The sequence below is a fragment of the Ranitomeya variabilis genome, chromosome 3, assembly GCF_051348905.1.
Source record: "Ranitomeya variabilis isolate aRanVar5 chromosome 3, aRanVar5.hap1, whole genome shotgun sequence".
In the NCBI taxonomy this organism is placed as follows: Eukaryota; Metazoa; Chordata; class Amphibia; order Anura; family Dendrobatidae; genus Ranitomeya; species Ranitomeya variabilis.
This window is the reverse complement of record NC_135234.1, coordinates 32,146,681-32,159,619: the sequence shown is the minus strand read 5'-3', so window position 1 is coordinate 32,159,619 and position 12,939 is coordinate 32,146,681.

Below are 12,939 nucleotides of genomic sequence, written 5' to 3'. Positions count from 1 at the left end.
TCTCTTGCCATTGAGATCATGACAGTTTGACCGGCCCACTAAAGGGTTAAAATCCTTGGCTGAGAAAGGAGAGAAATAAGAAGTCTGCTGAAATTTTTTTTTTTTTTTTTTTTTTTTTCTCTCCTTCTAATCTTTGAATGGCTCTGTGTCCACCTGTTTGTAATGGATCTTCAGAGTGTAACTGCAGGTTTGAATAATCTCGCCACGAAGGTACAAAATTTGCAAGACTTTGTTTGTCATGCACCTTTATCTGAGCCGAGAATTCCTTTGCCGGAATTTTTCTCGGGGAATAGATCTGGGTTTCAGAATTTTCGAAATAATTGCAAATTATTTTTGTCCTTGAAATTCCGCTCTGCCGGAGACCCTGCACAGCAGGTCAGGATTGTGATTTCCTTGCTCCGGGGCGACCCTCAAGACTGGGCTTTTTCATTGACACCAGGGAATCCTGCGTTGCTCAATGTGGATGCGTTTTTTCTGGCCTTGGGGTTGCTTTATGACGAACCTCATTTGGAGCTTCAGGCAGAAAAAACTTTGATGTCCCTATCTCAGGGGCAAGATGAAGCGGAAATTTACTGCCAAAGATTCCGTAAATGGTCTGTGCTTACTCAGTGGAATGAGTGCGCCCTGGCGGCGACTTTCAGAGAGGGTCTCTCTGATGCCATTAAGGATGTTATGGTGGGGTTCCCTGTGCCTGCGGGTCTGAATGAGTCCATGACAATGGCTATTCAGATCGATAGGCGTTTGCGGGAGCGCAAACCAGTGCACCATCTGGCGGTGTCCACTGAGAAGTCGCCAGAGAGTATGCAGTGTGATAGAATTCTGTCCCGAAGCGAGCGGCAGAATTTTAGACGGAAAAATGGGTTGTGTTTCTATTGTGGTGATTCTACTCATGTTATATCAGCATGCTCTAAGCGCACTAAAAAGCTTGATAAATCTGTTTCCATTTGCACCTTACCGTCTAAGTTTATTCTATCTGTGACCCTGATTTGCTCTTTGTCATCTATTACCACGGACGCCTATGTCGACTCTGGCGCCGCTTTGAGTCTTATGGATTGGTCCTTTGCCAAACGCTGTGGGTATGATTTAGAGCCTTTGGAGACTTCTATTCCTCTGAAGGGGATTGACTCCACCCCATTGGCTAATAATAAACCACAATACTGGACACAAGTAACTATGCGTATTAATCCGGATCACCAGGAGATTGTTCGCTTTCTGGTGCTGTATAATCTACATGATGATTTGGTGCTAGGATTGCCTTGGCTGCAATCTCACAACCCAGTCCTCGACTGGAGAGCTATGTCTGTGTTGAGCTGGGGATGTAAGGGGGCTCATGGGGATGTACCTGTGGTTTCCATTTCATCATCTATTCCCTCTGAAATTCCTGAGTTCCTGTCTGACTATCGTGACGTCTTTGAAGAATCCAAGCTTGGTTCGTTACCTCCGCACCGAGAGTGCGATTGTGCCATAGATTTAATTCCGGGTAGTAAATACCCAAAGGGTCGTTTATTTAATCTGTCTGTGCCTGAACATGCTGCTATGCGAGAATATATAAAGGAGTCCTTGGAAAAGGGACATATTCGTCCATCGTCATCTCCCTTAGGAGCCGGTTTTTTCTTTGTGTCAAAAAAAGACGGCTCTTTGAGACCATGTATTGATTATCGGCTTTTGAATAAAATCACTGTTAAATATCAATACCCATTGCCGTTGCTGACTGATTTGTTTGCTCGCATAAAGGGGGCCAAGTGGTTCTCTAAGATTGACCTTCGTGGGGCGTATAATTTGGTGCGAATCAGGCAGGGGGATGAGTGGAAAACCGCATTTAATACGCCCGAGGGCCACTTTGAGTATTTAGTGATGCCTTTTGGTCTTTCAAATGCTCCGTCAGTTTTCCAGTCCTTTATGCATGATATTTTTCGCGATTATTTGGATAAATTTATGATTGTGTATCTGGATGATATTCTGATTTTTTCGAATGACTGGGACTCTCATGTCCAACAAGTCAGGAGGGTTTTTCAGGTTTTGCGGTCTAATTCTTTGTGTGTGAAGGGTTCTAAGTGTGTTTTTGGGGTACAGAGGATTTCCTTTTTGGGATATATTTTTTCTCCCTCTTCCATTGAAATGGATCCTGTCAAGGTTCAAGCTATTTGTGATTGGACGCAGCCCTCTTCTCTTAAGAGTCTTCAGAAATTTTTGGGCTTTGCTAACTTTTATCGTCGATTTATTGCTGGTTTTTCGGATATTGCTAAGCCATTGACCGATTTGACTAAGAAGGGTGCTGATGTTGCTGATTGGTCCCCTGATGCTGTGGAGGCCTTTCGGGAGCTTAAGCGCCGTTTTTCCTCTGCCCCTGTGTTGCGTCAGCCTGATGTTGCTCTACCTTTTCAGGTTGAGGTCGACGCTTCTGAGATCGGAGCTGGGGCAGTGTTGTCGCAGAAAAGTTCGGACTGCTCCGTGATGAGGCCTTGTGCCTTCTTTTCCCGTAAATTTTCGCCCGCTGAGCGGAATTATGATGTTGGGAATCGGGAGCTTTTGGCCATGAAGTGGGCTTTTGAGGAGTGGCGCCATTGGCTGGAGGGGGCCAGACATCAGGTGGTGGTATTGACTGACCACAAAAATTTGATTTATCTTGAGACCGCCAGGCGCCTGAATCCTAGACAGGCGCGCTGGTCATTATTTTTCTCTCGGTTTAATTTTGTGGTGTCATACCTACCGGGTTCTAAGAATGTTAAGGCGGATGCCCTTTCTAGGAGTTTTGAGCCTGACTCGCCTGGTAACTCTGAGCCCACAGGTATCCTTAAGGATGGAGTGGTATTGTCAGCCATTTCTCCAGACCTGCGGCGGGCCTTGCAGGAGTTTCAGGCGGATAGACCGGATCGTTGCCCACCTGATAAACTGTTTGTTCCTGATGATTGGACCAGTAGAGTCATCTCTGAGGTTCATTCTTCTGCGTTGGCAGGTCATCCTGGCATTTTTGGTACCAGGGATTTGGTGGCAAGGTCCTTCTGGTGGCCTTCCCTGTCACGAGATGTGCGAGGCTTTGTGCAGTCTTGTGACGTTTGTGCTCGGGCCAAGCCTTGTTGTTCTCGGGCTAGTGGATTATTGTTGCCCTTGCCTATTCCTAAGAGGCCTTGGACGCACATCTCGATGGATTTTATTTCAGATCTGCCTGTTTCTCAGAAGATGTCTGTCATCTGGGTGGTGTGTGACCGTTTCTCTAAGATGGTCCATTTGGTTCCTCTGCCCAAGTTGCCTTCTTCTTCCGAGTTGGTTCCTCTGTTTTTTCAAAATGTTGTTCGTTTGCATGGTATTCCTGAGAATATCATTTCTGACAGAGGGACCCAATTCGTGTCTAGATTTTGGCGGGCATTCTGTGCTAGGATGGGCATAGATTTATCTTTTTCGTCCGCTTTCCATCCTCAGACGAATGGCCAGACCGAGCGGACTAATCAGACCCTGGAGACATATCTGAGGTGTTTTGTGTCTGCTGACCAGGATGATTGGGTTGCTTTTTTGCCATTGGCGGAGTTCGCTCTCAATAATCGGGCCAGCTCTGCCACTTTGGTGTCCCCGTTTTTCTGTAATTCGGGGTTTCATCCTCGATTTTCCTCTGGTCAGGTGGAATCTTCGGATTGTCCTGGAGTGGATGCTGTGGTGGAGAGATTGCATCAGATCTGGGGGCAGGTGGTGGACAATTTGAGGTTGTCCCAGGAGAAGACTCAGCTTTTTGCCAACCGCCACCGTCGTGTTGGTCCTCGGCTTTGTGTTGGGGATTTGGTGTGGTTGTCTTCTCGTTTTGTCCCTATGAGGGTCTCTTCTCCTAAGTTTAAGCCTCGGTTCATCGGCCCGTATAGGATATTGGAGATTCTTAACCCTGTTTCCTTCCGTTTGGACCTCCCTGCATCCTTTTCTATTCATAACGTTTTTCATCGGTCATTATTGCGCAGGTATGAGGTACCGGTTGTGTCTTCCGTTGAGCCTCCTGCTCCGGTGTTGGTTGAGGGTGAGTTGGAGTACGTTGTGGAGAAAATCTTAGACTCCCGTGTTTCCAGACGGAGACTCCAGTATCTGGTCAAGTGGAAGGGATACGGCCAGGAGGATAATTCTTGGGTGAATGCATCTGATGTTCATGCCTCTGATCTGGTTCGTGCCTTTCATAGGGCCCATCCTGATCGCCCTGGTGGTTCTGGTGAGGGTTCGGTGCCCCCTCCTTGAGGGGGGGGTACTGTTGTGAATTTGGATTCTGGGCTCCCCCGGTGGCTACTGGTGGAATTGAACTGGTGTCTTCATCTTCTCTGTTCACCTGTTCCCATCAAGATGTGGGAGTCGCTATATAACCTTGCTTCTCTGTTAGTTGCTTGCCGGTCAACAATGTTATCAGAAGCCTCTCTGTGCTTGTTCCTGCTCCTAGACAACTACTAGATAAGTTGGACTCTTGTCCATGTTTGTTTTTGCATTTTTGTTCCAGTTCACAGCTGTAGTTTCGTTACTGTGTCTGGAAAGCTCTTGTGAACAGGAATTGCCACTCTGGTGTTATGAGTTAATGCCAGAGTCTTAAAGTAATTTCTGGATGGTGTTTTGATAGGGTTTTCAGCTGACCATGAAAGTGTCCTTTCTGTCTTCTGCTATGTAGTAAGTGGACCTCAAATTTGCTAAACCTATTTTCATACTACGTTTGTTATTCCATCTTAATTCACCGCCAATACATGTGGGGGGCCTCTGTCTCCTTTCGGGGTATTTCTCTAGAGGTGAGCTAGGACTTATATTTTCCTCTGCTAGCATTATTTAGTCCTCCGGCTGGTGCTGGGCATCTAGAATCAACGTAGGCATGCTACCCGGCCACTGCTAGTTGTGCGTTAGGTTTAGTTCATGGTCAGCTCAGTTCCCATCTTCCAAGAGCTAGTTCCTATATATGCTGATGCTATGTTCTCTTGCCATTGAGATCATGACACCATGCCTACAGGTCCATGCGTCTGTTGTCAGGTGCACCTTTGTACTCACAGATTGCCAGAGTGCATGGACAATGCGGTCTTCTACATGCTGGTGGAGGGTTGGGATGGCTTTTCTCGCAAAAGAAGTGTCGACTGGTTAGCTTGTAGCGTGGTACAGCGTAGTCCATCATGGCCTTATTAATAGTAAATAAAATATATAACTAGGCTCTATGAACTTTTAAATAGGTTCCAGGGGTACACGGGCAGCATTGGTGTGGTCAGTGGAGGAGTATTGCAAGTAGGGGCTGCAGACAGGCTATCAAAGGCCTAAAATAACAAACAGTAGGCAGTCATGGCAGTTTTACATCGGTTACATGGATACACAGGCAGGCACTCCAGGCAGCATTGTGGTCAGTGGAGGAGTATTGCAAGTAGGGGCCGCAGACAGGCTATCAAAGGCCTAACATAACAAACAATAGGCTCATGGCAGTTTTACAGCGGTTACATGGATACACGGGCAGGCAGCTTGGTGGTCAGTGGAGGAGTATTTAAAGTAGGGACCGCAGACAGGCTTCAAAGGCCTAACATAAGAAAATGGGCTGGCTGTAGGCACTTTATAATTGGTTCCAGGGGTACACGGGCAGCAGTGGTCTGGTCAGTGGAGGACTAGTGGAAGGAGGGACCGCAGACAGGCTTCAAAGGCCTAACATAAAAAAATGGGCTGGCTGTAGGCACTTTATAATTGGTTCCAGGGGTACACGGGCAGCAGTGGTCTGGTCAGTGGAGGACTAGTGGAAGGAGGGACCGCAGACAGGCTTCAAAGGCCTAAAATAACAAACAATAGGCTCATGGCAGTTTTACAGCGGTTACATGGATACACGGGCAGGCAGCTTGGTGGTCAGTGGAGGAGTATTTAAAGTAGGGACCGCAGACAGGCTTCAAAGGCCTAACATAAGAAAATGGGCTGGCTGTAGGCACTTTATAATTGGTTCCAGGGGTACACGGGCAGCAGTGGTCTGGTCAGTGGAGGACTAGTGGAAGGAGGGACCGCAGACAGGCTTCAAAGGCCTAACATAAAAAAATGGGCTGGCTGTAGGCACTTTATAATTGGTTCCAGGGGTACACGGGCAGCAGTGGTCTGGCCAGTGGAGGACTAGTGGAAGGAGGGACCGCAGACAGGCTTCAAAGGCCTAACATAAAAAAATGGGCTGGCTGTAGGCACTTTATAATTGGTTCCAGGGGTACACGGGCAGCAGTGGTCTGGCCAGTGGAGGACTAGTGGAAGGAGGGACCGCAGACAGGCTTCAAAGGCCTAACATAAAAAAATGGGCTGGCTGTAGGCACTTTATAATTGGTTCCAGGGGTACACGGGCAGCAGTGGTCTGGTCAGTGGAGGACTAGTGGAAGGAGGGACCGCAGACAGGCTTCAAAGGCCTAACATAAAAAAATGGGCTGGCTGTAGGCACTTTATAATTGGTTCCAGGGGTACACGGGCAGCAGTGGTCTGGTCAGTGGAGGACTAGTGGAAGGAGGGACCGCAGACAGGCTTCAAAGGCCTAACATAAAAAAATGGGCTGGCTGTAGGCACTTTATAATTGGTTCCAGGGGTACACGGGCAGCAGTGGTCTGGTCAGTGGAGGACTAGTGGAAGGAGGGACCGCAGACAGGCTTCAAAGGCCTAAAATAACAAACAATAGGCTCATGGCAGTTTTACAGCGGTTACATGGATACACGGGCAGCTTGGTGGTGAGTGGAGGAGTAGTGCAAGGAGTGTCTGTCCCAGTACTCCCAAAATATAAATAGATGTTAATGTCTCGCAAAACAACCAAAACAAAAAAAAAGGTGGCATACTTAGGTACAGGGGTGGGCTCATCTGCTGAGTTTCTGACATAGTAATTTGGCAGTAACTATTTAATGGTGCCAATATAGGACACAGACACAGACTACTTTAAGTTGCATCGTAGATGTCTACAAATTTGTATTGTCAGTGCCAGACATTGAATGATGTCAGCGAATAGACTAAAGATTGGTGGAGCTGTGCGACATAATTTTGCATGTGGTAGAGCACATTTTGAGCTGGGGTAGGGGGGAACTCTCTTGAGGCCGGCGGGACCGCCCCAGGGCCCCTCATGTTACAACAGTGTGTCTGACGTTGGGTGCGCACCACCACCGCCAGAGACACTACATTGTACTATGAGGGACCCAGTAGCAATGCCGTCAACCAAAAGCGAGCACACCCACCTCTTCAGACAAACAGCAGTCTCACGGGTGCTTGCGCCAAGTCGCGATACCACGGCCCCGTGTGGGGAGTTTGGCCATTTAGGGAGGTGTAAACATGTCGTATGCTGTACAATCAGCTGCAGCAAATTAGACATTAGAAAAGTAATTCACAGGCAAGAGCCTTTCATAGGAAAGCTAGGTGTCGGCCGGGCAAGGTGGGGCAAAAGATTTCGAAATCCAGTTGTGGTTCATTTTAATGAATGTTAGATCGTCAACATTTTGGGTAGCCAGACGAGTCCTTTTTTCGGTTAATATTGAACCTGCAGCACTGAATACTCTTTCTGATAGGACACTTGCTGCCGGGCAAGCAAGCTCCTGCAATGCATATTCTGCCAATTCTGGCCAGGTGTCTAATTTGGAGGCCCAGTAATCAAATGGGAATGACGGTTGAGGGAGAACATCGATAAGGGATGAAAAATAGTTAGTAACCATACTGGACAAATGTTGTCTCCTGTCACTTTCAATTGATGCAGCAGTACCTGTCCTGTCTGCGGTCATAGCAAAATCACTCCACAACCTGGTCAGAAAACCCCTCTGTCCAACGCCACTTCTGATGTGTGCACCCCTAACACTCCTAGTCTGCTGCCCCCTGGAGCTCGTGTGAGAACGATCACGTGCGCTGTGTGCTGGGAATGCCTGAAGCAAACGGTCAACAAGAGTTGATTGTTTGGTTGCTAATATTAGTTCCAAGTTCTCATGTGGCATAATATTTTGCAATTTGCCTTTATAGCGTGGATCAAGGAGGCAGGCCAACCAGTAATCGTCATCGTTCATCATTTTCGTAATGCGTGTGTCCCTTTTTAGGATACGTAAGGCATAATCCGCCATGTGGGCCAAAGTTCCAGTTGTAAAATCTCCGGTTGTGATTGGTTGAGGGGCAGTTGCAGGCAAATCTACGTCACTTGTGTCCCTCAAAAAACCAGAACCCAGCCGTGACACGCAACCAATTTCCTGTGCCCCCGGGAAAGGTTCGGCATTAAAAATATACTCATCCCCATCATCCTCCTCGTCCTCCACCTCCTCTTTGCCCGCTACCTCGTCCTGTACACTGCCCTGACCAGACAATGGCTGACTGTCATCAAGGCTTTCCTCTTCCTCTGGTGCAGACGCCTGCTCCTTTATGTGCGTCAAACTTTGCATCAGCAGACGCATTAGGGGGATGCTCATGCTTATTACGGCGTTGTCTGCACTAACCAGCCGTGTGCATTCCTCAAAACACTGAAGGACTTGACACATGTCTTGTATCTTAGACCACTGCACACCTGACAACTCCATGTCTGCCATCCTACTGCCTGCCCGTGTATCCTCCCACAAATAAATAACAGCACGCCTCTGTTCGCACAGTCTCTGAAGCATGTGCAGTGTTGAGTTCCACCTTGTTGCAACGTCTATGATTAGGCGATGCTGGGGAAGGTTCAAAGACCGCTGATAGGTCTGCATACGGCTGGCGTGTACAGGCGAACGTCGGATATGTGAGCAAAGTGCACGCACTTTGAGGAGCAGGTCGGAGAACCCAGGATAAGTTTTCAATAAGCACTGCACCACCAGGTTTAAGGTGTGAGCCAGGCAAGGAATGTGTTTCAGTTGGGAAAGGGAGATGGCAGCCATGAAATTCCTTCCGTTATCACTCACTACCTTGCCTGCCTCAAGATCTACTGTGCCCAGCCACGACTGCGTTTCTTGTTGCAAGAACTCGGACAGAACTTCCGCGGTGTGTCTGTTGTCGCCCAAGCACTTCATAGCCAATACAGCCTGCTGACGCTTGGCAGTAGCTGGCCCATAATGGGACAACTGGTGTGCAACAGTGTCATCTGCCGATGGAGTGGTTGGCAGACTGCGTTCTGTGGAAGAGCTGTAGCTTCTGCAGGAGGACGAGGAGGAGGAGGAGGAGGGGGTGCGAACGCCTACAGCCAACTGTTTCCTAGACCGTGGGCTAGGCACAACTGTCCCTAAATTGATGTCGCCTGTGGACCCTGCATCCACCACATTCACCCAGTGTGCCGTGATGGACACATAACGTCCCTGGCCATGCCTACTGGTCCATGCATCTGTAGTCAGGTGCACCTTTGTACTCACAGATTGCCTGAGTGCATGGACGATGCGCTGTTTAACATGCTGGTGCAGGGCTGGGATGGCTTTTCTGGAAAAAAAGTGTCGACTGGGTAGCTCGTATCGTGGTTCAGCGTACTCCATCAGGGCTTTGAAAGCTTCGCTTTCAACTAACCGGTAGGGCATCATCTCTAACGAGATTAGTCTAGCTATGTGGGCGTTAAAACACTGTGTACGCGGATGCAAGGATAAGTACTTCCTTTTTCTAACCAGAGTCTCATGTAGGGTGAGCTGGACTGGAGAGCTGGAGATCGTGGAACTTTCGGGTGTGCCGGTGTACATGGCAGACTGAGAGACGGTTGGAGACGGTATTGTTTCCGCCGGTGCCCTAGATGCAATATTTCCTCCTACAAAACTGGTGATTCCCTGACTGCTTTTGGCTGGCAAAGAAACCTGCACAGATACTGCCGGTGGTGCGGAAAATGGTGGCCTTACAGTGACGGAAGGGATGTTGCGTTGCTGACTAGCTTCATTGGCCGAGGGTGCTACAACCTTGAGGGACGTTTGGTAGTTAGTCCAGGCTTGAAAATGCATGGTGGTTAAGTGTCTATGCATGCAACTAGTATTTAGACTTTTCAGATTCTGACCTCTGCTTAAGCTAGTTGAACATTTTTGACAGATGACTTTGCGCTGATCAGTTGGATGTTGTTTAAAAAAATGCCAGACTGCACTCTTCCTAGACTCGGATCCCTTTTCAGGGATTGCAGACTGAGCTTTAACCGGATGGCAACGCTGTGCTCCAACAGGTTTTGGCTTTGACACGCGTTTTGGGCCAGATACGGGCCCGGCAGATGGAACCTGTTGCGATGTTGATGCCTGCTGCGGCCCCTCCTCCACCTCCGCTTCTGAACTACTGCCGCCTGCACCCTGTTCCCCCAATGGCTGCCAATCGGGGTCAATAACTGGGTCATCTATTACCTCCTCTTCGAGCTCGTGTGCAACTTCGTCTGTGTCACTGTGTCGGTCGGTGGTATAGCGTTCGTGGCGGGGCAACATAGTCTCATCAGGGTCTGATTGTGGATCTGTACCCTGAGAGGGCAATGTGGTGGTCTGAGTCAAAGGAGCAGCATAGTACTCTGGCTGTGGCTGTGCATCAGTGCACTCCATGTCAGAATATACTTGTAATGGGCATGGCCTGTTAAATGTTTCACTTTCTAAGCCAGGGACGGTATGTGTAAAGAGCTCCATGGAGTGACCCGTTGTGTCGCCTGCTGCATCCTTCTCTCTTGTTGTAGTTTTTGCTGAGGAGGACAAGGAAGCGACTTGTCCCTGACCGTGAACATCCACAAGCGACGCGCTGCTTTTACATTTACCAGTTTCGGAAGAGGAGGCAAAAGAGCTAGAGGCTGAGTCTGCAATGTAAGCCAAAACTTGCTGTTGCTGCTCCGCCTTTAAAAGCGGTTTTCCTACTCCCAGAAAAGAGAGCGTTCGAGGCCTTGTGTAGCCTGACGACGAAACTGGCTCCACAGCTCCAGACTTAGGTGGAATATTTTTATCCCCACGACCACCTGATGCTCCACTACCACTACCATCATTACCAGCTGACAATGAACGCCCACGACGACCTCTTGCACCAGACTTCCTCATTGTTTTAAAATCTTAACCAAAGTAACTTTATTTGTTGCTGTCAAACAACTTACACGGTGAGCTATAACTTCAGTATGATTTCAATATCCCTTAACAGGTTGGTGAGACCACAAGGAAAATCAGGCACAATGTTACACACTCTGTTTTCTGTGGCACAAAATCACAGAGATGACACACACGCAGGACTGTCACTCAAGCACTAATGTCAATATTAATCTCCCACCTAATTTATTTTTTTTTTTTCCTCAGGGAGACTTTAGAAACCAAATAATATTAAAAAAAAAAAAAAAAAAAGGCTTTCTATGGCCCACAATTAGAGAGAGAGAGGTGGCACACCCAGGAGTCAAGACTGGCGCACAAGCTGAAAGGGCAATATTACTCTCCCACTGTTTTTTTAAGTTTTTTTTTTATTTCAGGGAGACTTTAGAAACCAAATAATATAAAAAAAAAAAAATAGGCTTTCTATAGCCCACTGAATGAGAGAGAGAGGTGGCACACCCAGGAGTCAAGCCTGGCACACAAGCTGAAAGGGCAATATTACTCTCCCACTGTTTTTTTATGTATTTTTTGTTTTTTAAGGGAGACTTTAGAAACCAAATAATATTTAAAAAAAAAAATAAATAGGCTTTCTATGGCCCACTGAATGAGAGGGAGAGAGGTGGCACACCCAGGAGTCAAGCCTGGCACACAAGCTGAAAGGGCAATATTACTCTCCCACTGTTTTTTTATGTATTTTTTGTTTTTTAAGGGAGACTTTAGAAACCCAATAATATTTAAAAAAATAAATAAATAGGCTTTCTATGGCCCACTGAATGAGAGGGAGAGAGGTGGCACACCCAGGAGTCAAGCCTGGCACACAAGCTGAAAGGGCAATATTACTCTCCCACTGTTTTTTTATGTATTTTTTGTTTTTTAAGGGAGACTTTAGAAACCCAATAATATTTTAAAAAAAAATAAATAGGCTTTCTATGGCCCACTGAATGAGAGGGAGAGAGGTGGCACACCCAGGAGTCAAGACTGGCACACAAGCTGAAAGGGCAATATTACTCTCCCACTGTTTTTTAATGTTTTTTTTTTTTTTTTTCAGGGAGACTTTAGAAACCAAATAATAAGAAAAAAAATAAATAAATAAATAGGCTTTCTATAGCCCACTGAATGAGAGATAGCACACACAGCAGTGGCACACAAGCCCTGACTGAGGCCAATATTTTTCTCCCACTGATTGATGTAGTGTTTTTGTGTTGAGGTAGATTTTAGAACACAAATCAAGGAAAAAAAAAAATGCTTTCTATGGCCCACTGAATGAGAGAGAGGTGGCACACCCAGGAGTCAAGACTGGCACACAAGCTGAAAGGGCAATATTACTCTCCCACTGTTTTTTTAGGTATTTTTTGTTTTTTAAGGGAGACTGTAGAAACCCAATAATATTTAAAAAAATAAATAAATAGGCTTTCTATGGCCCACTGAATGAGAGGGAGAGAGGTGGCACACCCAGGAGTCAAGCCTGGCACACAAGCTGAAAGGGCAATATTACTCTCCCACTGTTTTTTTATGTATTTTTTGTTTTTTAAGGGAGACTTTAGAAACCCAATAATATTTAAAAAAAAAAAAAATAGGCTTTCTATGGCCCACTGAATGAGAGGGAGAGAGGTGGCACACCCAGGAGTCAAGCCTGGCACACAAGCTGAAAGGGCAATATTACTCTCCCACTGTTTTTTTATGTATTTTTTGTTTTTTAAGGGAGACTTTAGAAACCCAATAATATTTTAAAAAAAAATAAATAGGCTTTCTATGGCCCACTGAATGAGAGGGAGAGAGGTGGCACACCCAGGAGTCAAGACTGGCACACAAGCTGAAAGGGCAATATTACTCTCCCACTGTTTTTTTATGTATTTTTTGTTTTTTAAGGGAGACTTTAGAAACCCAATAATATTTAAAAAAAAAAATAAATAGGCTTTCTATGGCCCACTGAATGAGAGGGAGAGAGGTGGCACACCCAGGAGTCAAGACTGGCACACAAGCTGAAAGGGCAATA